We start from the raw sequence: 12,424 nt of genomic DNA on the forward strand, positions 1-12,424 counted from the left end.
ACACACCCTTACCGGAACCCCACTGACTGCTGTTTAAAAATCGGCTCCATACTCTTCATCTCAAACCTGAAAAAGCAACACTATCGAGACAGAACTCCCTACATTCATTTAAGAGTAGCGTGAGCTTCTCATCACAGGCATCATTCAGGGTAGACGGTCTAGGTGTGGAACATGCTATTTAATGGTGGAGTTAAGAGTGTTTAGGGGCTACCATTTCATTGAAGAGAATGCAGGATATCACACAAAATGGCAAGAGAGGATAGATCCATTGATGTCCACAGCCTCTACTCGTTTTTGCTCTATCTGGTGCGACTGTTCTCATGACGGAACAGGCAACTGATTGTTCTGCTTTCCACTCTCTTCTACACACTCTTCAATACTTGGTACCAACTTCTTGCTCGACCTTTCCAGTGGCTCCATGTTTCTTTTCTTTCTTTCCCTTCTCCATCACATTAATCTCGTTTTTTTTTTTTTTGAAGACTGATATTATGATGTGACGAAGAAGGAGGTAATACATGATCGTTCTGAGTGCCACTGGTGGTTCTGATTTCGCGACCATTCTGGTTCTCCACCCCTGCTCTTGCGCAGTTCATTGGTTATGGAGTGGTTGCTTCCTTAATCTGCTTGTTCTCCTTTCTGACATAATTTCTGCAGCAATAACGAGTAGGAGGCTGCGTTGATCCTTTTCTCTCCGACCTTTTTGCACATATATGCACATATGACACTGAAAAACAAATGCATGAAGGTGGAATAAAGGCTAAGGTGCAGGGTGGGAACTAGCTAAAGATGAGCTAGCCACTCAGGATCAGCAAGATGAATAAAAAGGATAAGAAGTCCTGAGTGTGTTCTCGTTTCCCTGATCTAATGCCCATAACAAGAAGAATTTCAGTTAAGATTAGGTTCAAGTAAGGTGGAGTTAAGTCTACCCAGTGTAACCTGATCGGCTGAGAACTTCTGGAGAATCAAGTGAGATATGTCAGGGTGTTCAAGGTCCACATGTGTGTCTTTCGCCACTGCTAAGGTCACTGAATAAGATAACTAAAGCACGAGGTGGTTAGTGATCAACACGGAATAAGGTCCTAATTCCCACAAATTTTTGACTGACTCAATAAAAGCTGACTCAAATTGACCCAAAAGAAAAACAAAAGAAAGAAACGAGTTAGTAAACGACGAAAACCCTCTTCCAGACTTACTTCACAACGTCCCTGGTGTGAAAATAAATCAGAGAGAAGGTGAAATCAAGAATAAACATTTTTTTGTTCGAGATACTTACCTGGCGCGGAGCAGCCTGACAGAGCAAGACGCGGTTGCTCCGGTAAAGGATGCTCTGGAATGAGAGCAGCCAGCTGCTTGCTCCAGTCAAGGATCTCGGATTTTCTGATTTATGACCTCAGACTCAACAAACTAAAAACAAAAATAAGTAAAAAGAAAATCCTAATGTTAATGACACTCACCAGTGGGTTGCCTCCCACCAAGCGCTTGGTTTAAGTCTCTAGCTTGACTTGGTGACTGGGATCAGTCGGGTTGAGCAGGAGGGCTTGTTCCAAAACAAGCTCCACAATCAGACATGTTTAGCTCCAGAACTCTGCTCAACAACCCTTTCACAGCAGCTTTCCCTTTCTCCTTCAGCTCATGTGTGAGAATAGCTCTGATTTTAGAGAAAGGTTTAGAGGTACCCTTGCACTTTACCTCATACTCAATGGAGTTCTCATCACACTTGAGAGGTATCAAAGTCATTGTAGGATCTCCCTTGATCCTTTTCTTCTGGACTTTCTGTTTCACCCTTGAATTCCCTCTGAATTTAGTAGGATCAGTGCTAGGATCTTCATCAGAGAACAGCCTGCTCTCACCCTTATCACCATGCTCCTTCTGTGGAACAACCTTCAGCTTTTCTACATCAAACACTGAGATGCGAGAGGCGTGTGATGAGGAAGATCTGGTGGGTACAGCCTTGTAGAAAACTTTCTTGTTGATGTTGGAGAAGCAGACTCTCTTGTTGGACATATCGATGGTTGCTCCAACAGTAGCCATGAATGTCCTTCCAAATATCAAAGGCATCTCATGATCCTTGTTCATCTCAACAACTTGAAACTCAGCAGGAACAATGCATTCCCCTACTTGAACATGAAGGCTGCGGATGGTTCCATATGGGACTGCTCTGGAAGAGTTTGCAAAGGTCAGGGTCAGCTGAGAACGTTCAACATCAGCAATACCCAAATCGTCTACAATAGCCTTTGAGATGAGATTCACACAAGAACCAGAGTCACACAGAGCATCCTTGAAGGTTGTTCCTGCGATGGAGCATGGGAAAACAAACTTTCCAAGATCATCAACCTTAGGCAATACCATCAGTGCTGGTGTAGACAGTGCTCTGGTATAGAGAACCTTGATCTCTTCTTGAGTCTCTCTACAGTGTTTAAAGAACTGGAGCAATGGACGAATCTGCAGAGCATCTTCGAATGCAAGTTCTTTAGGAAGCCTTCTCACCATCTTGTTAAAACCTATCAGCTGCTCATCACTAATGGGATCCATCAGATGTCTAGGTGGAATTGGATAAGGAATCTTAGGAACATAGATTCGTACTGGTGGAGTTTCAGCAGGTTCGCTAGGAGCAATCACTTCAGAGCTAGCACACTGCTCTGTGCTCTCTTCTGCGACTAGAACAGTCTCAGCGAACGGCTGCTCTATTGCATTACAGTGCTCAGTCCTAGGATTTTTATCAGTTCTTCCAGGAAGCGTCTCTGGTTGCCTCTTGACACTCTCAACTGTTTGAGCAAGCTGAACATCGATCTTTCTTATATGGATCGCAAGATTGTCATACTTGTTATTCAGCTCAGTGAACATGTTGCCCATCCTGGTGTCAATTTCTGTGGTTACCTGATTCAACACCTTGGCCTGAACCTGCTGACCCTGCAACAGTTGTTGCATCATCATACCCAGACCCTTCAGCTCATCTGGTTGACTGTTCCCGGTAGCTGGAACAGCATGCGGATTGCTCTGCGGTTGTCGCTGGTTCTGGTTCTGAATATGCCCGGCTGTAGGTTGCTCCATGCTGAAGACGTGCCCTTGGTTGTTTTTCAGTAGCTTATCAACCTTGGCAGTCAGCTCATCTATTTTCTGGGCGTCAGAACTGTTTCCTTTCATGGAGCAATCACTCTCCTCTTTCTTATTAGCTGAGCTAGCAGCCATGTTCTCAATCAGCTTAAACGCTCCATCAGTAGTTTGAGTCATGAAGTCTCCATTGCTCGCAGAGTTCAGAGCACCTTGGTATTTCGAGTCCACTCCATCATAGAAAATATCCAGGAGGTAATCATCATCAAATCCATGGTGAGGACATTCTCTGCGATAGTCATTGAAGCGCTCCCATGCGTCGCAGAAAAGCTCACCAGTGATCTGTCTGAAGGAGGTGATCTTGTTCCTCAATGCAGTTGTTCTCGCCTTAGAGTAGAAATGGCTGAGGAACGATGATCGGACCTGTTCCCATGAAGTGAGAGAGCCGGTAGGGAGAGAGTTCAACCACCGTGCAGCTTTTCCATCAAGAGAGAATGGGAATAACATGCACGTGATGTAGTCTGGTGGAACACCATTCACGCGAGTGAAACTGCAGACTTTTTCGAAGCTCTCAATATGCTCCATTAGAATTTCTGTAGAGAGACCAGAGAACACCTTTCTCTGTACTAGACCGATCAAAGCAGGCTTGATCTCAAAGTCCTGCCTAGTACAGGGTGGAGGAACAATGGCAGAGCGCGTAGTAGGAATGTTACGCGGAAGGTTTCTCTGCCCGATTGGAACAGTTTGCGCCTGTTGTTCCTGCTGCGCGAGAGCAGCCTGTTCAGCAGCATCCTGCTGAGCTTGGATGGTCTGCTGCATTTGTTGCATCTGCTGCTGCATGAGTGCCATAGCCGCAGCGATATCATCCTGATTGGCGTGATCACCCATAGTGGTGTCGGTTTGCCTTGGCTGTTGACGATTTGTTCTTTCTAACCTTGCTAGCTCCTGGTTGGTAAATGTAACTAACTCTCCTTGTGCGTTTCTCCGAGTATGTCTACTGGTCATGCACCTGGAACATTAGCTGCAACAAAAAGGATAAGGCAAGTTAGAGGTCTTAGACTAAATAAATAACCGAAAAATAAATGTAAAAAGATGGTCCCCGGCAACGGCGCCAATTTGATATTACGTGTATACGCACACCAAATAACCTAATGTGCACACTACCACAATCGAATGGTATGTCGATGTAGCACTTTAGGATCGAATCCACAGAGACCAAATCTTACACTTTATCTTTATGGGATCAGAATCAAGCTAAAACAATATGGGGGTTTTAAAGTTTGTGGTAACGTAAAAAGCAAGTAACAGATTGGTTTTAAGTTTCAGATTAATGAGAAACTAACCTAGGGTTTAACGGGCGCTTACAATCATGAGCCAAACAATTATTCAAGTTTGATTAATGGACTAGTCTAGAACTAGGAACACAATACTAGATCAACCCACTGTCGTGGTATTTCACCTTTCAACGATCAGCCTCAATACCTAAGCTCTCGCTTGGATCAAGGCGTGATGATGAACATTAAGATCAAGTCCAATCGGTTCACAAAACACCCTAATATCTACTTTTGCTGATTAGGGATGCTATGCTCATTCATAACAGATCTAGCAACCTATTACACGGTTAATGAATAGGTTAAACCTAGGATCTAACAATAACTGGCCAGTTTAATGCAAGCAATAAGAGCAGTTATGAATGAAGACAATCAATGGATACTTATCTTTGTTTAGCTCACGATCTAACACCCTAACACCCTAGGCTAGCTAGATCGACTACTCAGACATGGACAAAGAAATCACAGAGATCAATTCTGAATAAAACTTCATGTAAATAAAAGAGATAGAAAGAGGGTTCAGGATAATCTTCTCTATGGTGAGAGAGATGGAGCCTTCTCCCTTTACAATCCAAAAGCACAAAAGTCTCCAATGGTTTTCTTCTGTCTAGAATAGCGTAGTATGATAAAGAGAAACAGAAAATATGATATATCAAAGCCACAGGCGGCTGGGAGAGAAAATATGGATAATTAGGGCAAATCCCGTAATGATTGTAGTTTCCTAAAAAATCTCTGCCGCTGGAACACTCACTCGGAACAGTCACTCGGGTTGCTCCGCTATCCGGAACAGTCATCAAGACTGTTCTGCGTGAAAACCACCAAATTGCATTGTTTTCTGCCTCTTTTGTTCCAGCTGATCCATCTCCCATCCAATGCAACTCCAGACCTGTAATGACTCCAAAAGGACTAGGAAGACTCAATAAAGACTTGAAAACCAATTTAAAAGCATATATACAAGATGTATAAAACACCATATATCAGATACCCTCTGTTTTCACTTTAAAAATACCGATAATCAGTTTTCCATTACTTCCGCATAATTCACCAAAACAATAAAAAAAGTGGAGAAAAAATAATAAAATACATCGGCAGTGAGTGAGCGATCCACCAGTTACGCGGCCTCAACCTACTCCTGAAACAACGAAGCCCGGATCAAATTTGGAATGGGTGATGGTGATAACGGTAGTACCATGTCTCCTTTGACGATTAGGTATCTTCCTCCTCTACAAAATTACTATTTCATGACATGGTTTCTATTCTCTCTTGATTACCTGTTGGTAGAAAGCAGAAAAGCCTTAAAGTTATACATGCTCTCCTTCAAACATTGTATCCTCTCGGTATCTTCCCTCTTCTCTGTCTCCCATACTTTCTCATTCCGTATGTGCGTCCATCCTTCTCTTCTTTAATTGGTTCGACTGCATAGGGTTTGGAAACATAATGCAATTTTTGAATTTGGAGTTTAAGGTTGAGCTTGATGATAGAACTGTTCAATGTAACACCCACAAACCCAAGTACGAGGTTGTCCTTTGAATCGCAAGTTTGTACATTCCAAATTGATTTATTCAGACAATTGTGTAAAAATCAATTCAACAATACACAATAGTATATGCTATTACTGACACACGATGAATAGAAGGCTAAAAACACAGAGAGGTTACAGTTTCTCTATGACAATCAACATATATTGTGCATCAGTATCGTTGGTAGTGATCGTAGCCGAGAGGTATAACTTTATTTGGATTCCCTTAATGTGCTTGCCTTTGAGAGAATATGGTTTTCTATCATCATAACCTCAATCTTATTGTATTTGTTCAAAACCAGAACTATTCATTAATCATTTTGTATTGGTTTTTGATCACCAGGAACTTCAAGTGCTTCTGTAAGATGAAATCTAAGTGATTTTACCATTGGAATCTCTTCTTGGACGAAGAAAATTTGGTCACGTCTGTCTTGCTAGGGAAAGGCAGATCAGTATAACTTTCATTCATTCCTCTATTTTTGTTGTTATGTTTATCTTCATTGGAGTTTGTTGTTCATGTTATACAAACAAAATTTAACCTTTGTTCAAATATTTTTTTATTGTTTTTCTCATCAAGTTCTCACACATATATACAAATTTGAAACATCGTTCTTTCCAAGACCCTACTTCGCCAATTTCAAGTTGAACATCATCTCAGGAGAGAAGTAGAAATTCAGTCTCATCTCCATATAACCCCAATATACATCGGTTTCACAGTTAAGTTTTATTATATTTGTTAAGATTCAAGAAAACATCTTTGGGAAGAAAAAACATTTGCTATTATGCTAATAGACATAGCCAGAATAGAATGACATTAGAATATCAAAGAGTATTCGATGCCAGCTAAACTTTTTTGTCATTAATTTACAGTTTTGTTTGGTTAGCTAAACAATTTTGCATTAGTTTTTTGAAAAAGATCTGTGCTGAAAATCCAACCTTCGGTTATGTTCTAAGTTTCTCAGAACTTTCCTCGTGATGTTTAAGTGGAGGAGGCTTGAGGAAGAAGATGAGAAGGTTTTTAAAGATTACTGCACTCTCAGAACAGTGACGAAATAAAATAATCAAAGTGACATGTAGAAAAATTAGTGCAACTTACCAGAGAAGCCAACCAGAGACTACTTCCTCCTGAAGCAACCCAATCATCAGAACTTGCAAAGTGTTTGTTACACATATAGCCATGGAAACCAAAGGGAGTAAAGTGCCATTCATCTCCTAATTGCTTCAGTAGTCTGTGTTCACATTCACTTATCCTTCTCATTTTAGGAATGTTAATATTTATTCCAGATTTATAAAAGAAAAATCAAACCACCATTTGTAGTAAAAATCTAAGGTTTTCTCAACATGTTCATATATTACTAATTTCTTTCAATATAAAAAGCTGTTTAGTACTATAAAGAATTATAAAATATTATATTTTCTTAAAAGAATATCGATGTTCTTATATATCAAAACTAGGGCGAGTCCGCGCTTCGCGCGGAATTTTGACGTAGTTAAGTGTTCAAATCATACATTTGTTTTAAATTTTGAAAGATTGGTTATATATTTTTATGAAACAATATTGGGAGTTGAAGTAGGTATGGATGACTAAATTACATAGATGTAATTCTTTGAGTAAAATAATAATTATTTTTATTTAGATGATGCATTTTATTTGTTTTATTGATTTATTTGAGATCATCCACTATCGTATGTTTTTTTTTGTAGACTTTTGTGTATCGCGGTTAGTCAGAACTTTGTAGTTATTTGTTTAAATATAAAAGTTCAAGAAATGATGTTATGATGTCATTTTGATTCTTTAAAAGTGTGTCGATAGTTGGTGATAGTCCTATGGATATTTTTATTATTATTTCTTAGATAATTTTACTTTAAAAAATAAAATGTTTTGAGTATGTATATTCACTGCTTGTGCTTTTCCATCAATTTCATATCAATTTGTAAAGTTTGAAATATTTGCGTGAATAGATTTTTTTTCCCTTGGTTTGAGTTTGATGAAATGTGAAAAATTATATCGCAAATGTATCTCTTTTTTTTTGTTATGAGTTTTAGATATTTTGGAAGTTTAAATATATTTTAGATTAGATATGCATTTCACTAAATTATTGTTTGTTGACTTATTTTCGCAATTATATTATGTATTTTTAATAATTTTTCATTTTTATTTGTTATATCTTCTAAACTTTAATTTTAATATAATTTTTATAAAAATATTTGTTTTGATGGTTTATTAATCATTCGTTATGGTTTCCATCTTTCTTTTTGCTAATTTCTTTAACTTGAGCTCAGTGTAAAAAACGCAAAGTTCATGATAACACTTCAAAAACAATACTATAATTAGATTTTTCTCTTTCGTTCTAATTTTTTTCTATTTATCCTACAAAATTTGTACTTAAGTATGATAACTTGAATATGCAGACATTAGCCATATACTTGTGTCTTTCATGTTTTTTTCTCTTCCAAACCTTTTTTTTAATCTTTTGGCTCATCTTTTTATTTCTTAGTTTTTATATAAGTATTTTAAACTTTAGATTTGTTTTTTTTTAAAAAAATATTTTCAACTTTTATATTTTTTAAAGAACTGTCAATTTTTATATTCTGAAAATTTCACACAAAATTAAGCTATGCTACGTCAATTTTGTATTTAGAACTCTGTTTTATTTAAATATTTATTTATAAATAATTAAACCGAAGATGAGGATAACTGACATATCAATCGAAGGTGAGAGGGACAAATGTGAAACTTGGTCGTCTAAGTTTATAGTTGATGATCCTTTTCATAAGGCTTTCTTCTTTTTCTATTTTATTTACAGTATAAAAATATATAGCTGGAGATACTGTGGGGGTTCTTCGTCAACATGCAAGAGTGAACAGATACGGTGTTGGTTTTGAGCATGTATTAGGTAAATGAATGGCCAGGTTGTCCAGTGATAGTATGATCGACATGAGCACCCGTTGAAGTAAAAGCAATCATTCCATTCGCAACACTTATTAAAACTCGGAACCCTGGTGTGCCAAGGAGCTCTTTCAAAGGTGAAGGAAGTTCGCGGAGTGGTAGGCGCTCAACTTCCTTGTTACAACATATGTAGAACGTCCTATTGGCATGGTGGTTGACTATCCTTACTGGTTCACTGGTCCACACTAAGGTATTACATATAGGACATGTTACCAAATCTCAATTGCTGAAGCTGTTGCTTTTCCTGGTTCCTGTACACATTTAGAAAGGTGGTTTAGCTGTTATTTAAATGCGGCGGTCCGAGCAGGCACAAATAAGGTAAATGTGTAACCTATGTTCTTTGGACGTGGTTGAAGTGGTGCTGCTGCAGGTAAGGAAGCCAGAGATTAGTTAGTGTTTTATGTTAGCTGAATAGAGGAGGACGTATTACGGTTGAATCTGCGAACCTGCTGTTCATGGACGATGTGTTTGGCTCTGTTAGAAATAATAGCATTATTTATTAGCCACACAAAAAACACACTGTGATTTGCTCCCGTACATATGCAGGAAAAAGAGTATAATTTATGCATATTATAATGAGTATCTGGTTGGAGAGGATAATATATTACTTGTTGCCATACTTTGTTGACGTTTAAATTTTATAAGCTGAATCCTGAAAGCTCTGTTTTGTTTAGCTTTAGCTGTGAATAATAAGAGGATGTGGAAGAGAAAGTTGGGTTAAATGACGTAAATGGTAATAATTGTTTGAGAGGTAGCACCTTGATTTGCAAGAAAATTATTTGCATTTAACAGTTTTATAGTCTACCTGGTTCAGAGAAGTTTGAACATTACAATCTTGGAGACTTCTAGATTCCCCACTTCTCTGCGGAGCTACGTATGCAGGTGGATATGGCGATTGTGACCTGCAGTTAGAAACTATGGAACCACATGTTAGTGTACGCGGGCAATTTTCCTGAGATACGAAGAATTGATTCCAGGAGGTTGTTGACTACTTAGTACTTACCGAGGTTAGGAGGTGAGAACTTTATTGTCCCTCAATATTTTTTCCTAGCTAGTCTTGCAGCTTTTTCGAGATGAGCTGTGTCCAAAAACGTGGTGCAAACATTCTTTTATCATGGAACCTTATCATCTTAACTAAATTATAGAGATTGGGAACATGATTCATAACCTGCAACTTGTCCACTTCTTTTGAATGTTGTAATAGATCCTGCAACATTAAAAAATGGAGAAGACGTATAGAATATTAGGGAAACTGATCGGCTAGGTGTTTATTAAATATGTCTTTCAATACCTTTCCTTGTCTTGGATAACCGTGAAAGCCCCGTTGAGACTTTCATTCTTTGCTGTTTTTGGAGTGTTCTTGACACTCTTTGCATTTCTAGATATTCTTGATACTTTTTTGAGTTGTCTGTACCAAAGTAATGGTCCCAGACCTGGAATCACACGCGAGGCATCGATTTCTGAAGTCACAATCTTTACCATTGGATGTTTCTTGCAGAGCCGGTGAATCCCTTGAGGTGCCTGCAGTTTTATTCTTGTGTTAGTACAAAACATTGGTGATCACTCGAGTGAGGAAAAGTAGACAAAGGTTTTGTTTGGATGGTGTTTATAACTGCTATGGCGTTAAGAAAGATAATATGCGATTCTGGAACTCCCTTGCTAATAAGCAAAGATATTAGATATAACATTCACTGCAGAATTTCCTGTTAACATTCTTAAATGTTAGTCATTGCTGTTAACCTTTGTTTATAGCTTTTGTGTACAGACCTGAGATGTCAGGCTTGCGATATCTTTTGGTAACTTCTCATATATCAACTGCATGGAAATATAATTCAATCATTGAGCTGAGATGTGTGAGAAAACGTATTCTCAGAGAAGAGAAACAGACCTGACACCATCCACTATTCTCTATGTGTATTAAGAATCTTAATACCGTACAGCAAGCTCTTAGTGTGTTCTACCTGCTTTCTCCACTGTAAATACTAAAAACATAGAGCTAATCAGAGACACAGCCTCGAAAAGCAATGAGAAAGTATAGTGATGTGATAGATACCTTCTGATCACTCAGACGCCACACAATCTCTTGCAGAACTCCACTCTAGTGTACATTGATCGTGTTAAATATCAAGCTGGTCTGCAAATCTCTGAAGAATTCATAAATCTTGTTCTTTTGCATGACTGCGATGTTAAGATTTATGAATTTGATCCAGTAACTCAATGACATATATATATATATATTACAATTGTTTGATAGGAGGTGAAAATTCTGCATTGAAGAACAAATTGATTGCCTCCCATTTTCATAGTGGGTTACTCCGTCGAGTAATTGCGGGGGGAACGGATCCGTCGAGGTTATGATTGGTTCCCCCAAGAGAAAGAGGACGGAACTCAGATCGTCAAAAACACATTATTTGTGGGCCTGAAGTATTAGGTTTTATTGGATCATGTTAATTATTATTTGGGAATATGAAAACGCTTTTAATTGCGAAGCCCATGACAAACGTTTAATGAACCGATCGATGCGTTTTTGTTAAAGCAGCCACGTATTACTCGACAGCATCTGAATTAGTGACATGGAAGCATACGTAGATTCTCTGGGAGGGATTCAAACCCTTTTTTATATATAAAGATTTTGATGGTTTCTCTATTAGTCATTTATTTATGTCAATAAAAAACCATAATAAATGCTATTTTCAGAAAACATAATAATGTAAAAAACATGATAAATAAAAGTTCTCCTACAAGAGCTTTTTTCAAAATTATTTCCAGTTTTGTTTTTTTTTGTTAACAGATTATGGTATGGAAGATAAAGCTAGCATCAAAATAATAGCTGAAGTTGATACTAAATTTCATTTATATAACAAATTTTCAGACGAAAATAAAATCACTTTTAATGCAAGATGGAAGAATAAACTATGAAGAGTTCTGTGTGATGGACTGATGATGAGAAGTGGTACTACGAAGTGACAAGGGAAACTTCATTCCAGTCCAAGAAAGAACTAAACATTATTAGATGAATATTTGTTTGCTTGATATCAAATGCACAGGAGGAATCCATGACTTTTTTATGTACATAGATACATATATGCATGCATATGTTACCAGCATAATCATTGTGAACTCAACCGTTAATTCAATTAGACATAAATTCAACATCACACATTGACAATCTTCTGAACGCAAACTATATGTTCTGGTCCATACTTTCAGCCACTGCACCCATAGCTTTTGTTAGGCCTGGGCGTTCGGGTACCCGTTCGGGTTCGGATTGGGTTTTTCGGATTTCGGTTCCATTTTGTAATACCTCTTAGGTCCCATTCTAGTAAAGCCTTTTGTGATGATTATTCTACTTCTATGATTTAAGAAGGTGTTAGAAAGTGGTAAAGACGGTCAATATATAAAGTGTTATCATTAAACTATCTATTAGGTCTTTTATAATTTTGTGTAAACATTATAGAAAAATTGCTAATTATCTTTAAAATAACTTTATTGGTTTCACATATAGAAATTACTGAATTAAATAAACACCATAAAAATACAAAAAATCACAAAACTTATAATGCAATAACCTAT

General features: G+C 37.7%; 1 long non-coding RNA gene and 1 other non-coding gene across 5 annotated transcripts; one reads left to right on the top strand and one right to left on the bottom strand.

Moving 5' to 3' along the window:
• The first annotated feature begins 3,319 nt into the window (after positions 1-3,319).
• LOC125578715 lies at positions 3,320-3,426 on the top strand. The gene has a single exon (XR_007316798.1). It is a non-coding gene; the product is annotated as a small nucleolar RNA R71 (small nucleolar RNA).
• Positions 3,427-8,550: 5,124 nt separating this feature from the next.
• LOC106417832 lies at positions 8,551-11,871 on the bottom strand. Of its 4 annotated transcripts, XR_007316382.1 has the most exons (12): positions 10,905-11,871; positions 10,740-10,833; positions 10,619-10,666; positions 10,465-10,554; positions 10,143-10,372; positions 10,020-10,058; positions 9,855-9,929; positions 9,657-9,766; positions 9,460-9,531; positions 9,298-9,325; positions 9,183-9,215; positions 8,551-9,102 (listed from the first exon to the last, which is right to left on the bottom strand). It is a non-coding gene; the product is annotated as an uncharacterized LOC106417832 (long non-coding RNA). The 4 variants fall into 4 exon arrangements; XR_007316381.1 differs by lacking the exon at positions 10,465-10,554 and having other exon boundaries at positions 10,592-10,666; positions 10,905-11,867; XR_007316383.1 differs by lacking the exon at positions 10,465-10,554 and having other exon boundaries at positions 10,740-10,824; positions 10,905-11,866.
• Positions 11,872-12,424: the final 553 nt, after the last annotated feature.

This window comes from Brassica napus, chromosome A9, assembly GCF_020379485.1.
Source record: "Brassica napus cultivar Da-Ae chromosome A9, Da-Ae, whole genome shotgun sequence".
NCBI classification, from domain to species: Eukaryota; Viridiplantae; Streptophyta; class Magnoliopsida; order Brassicales; family Brassicaceae; genus Brassica; species Brassica napus.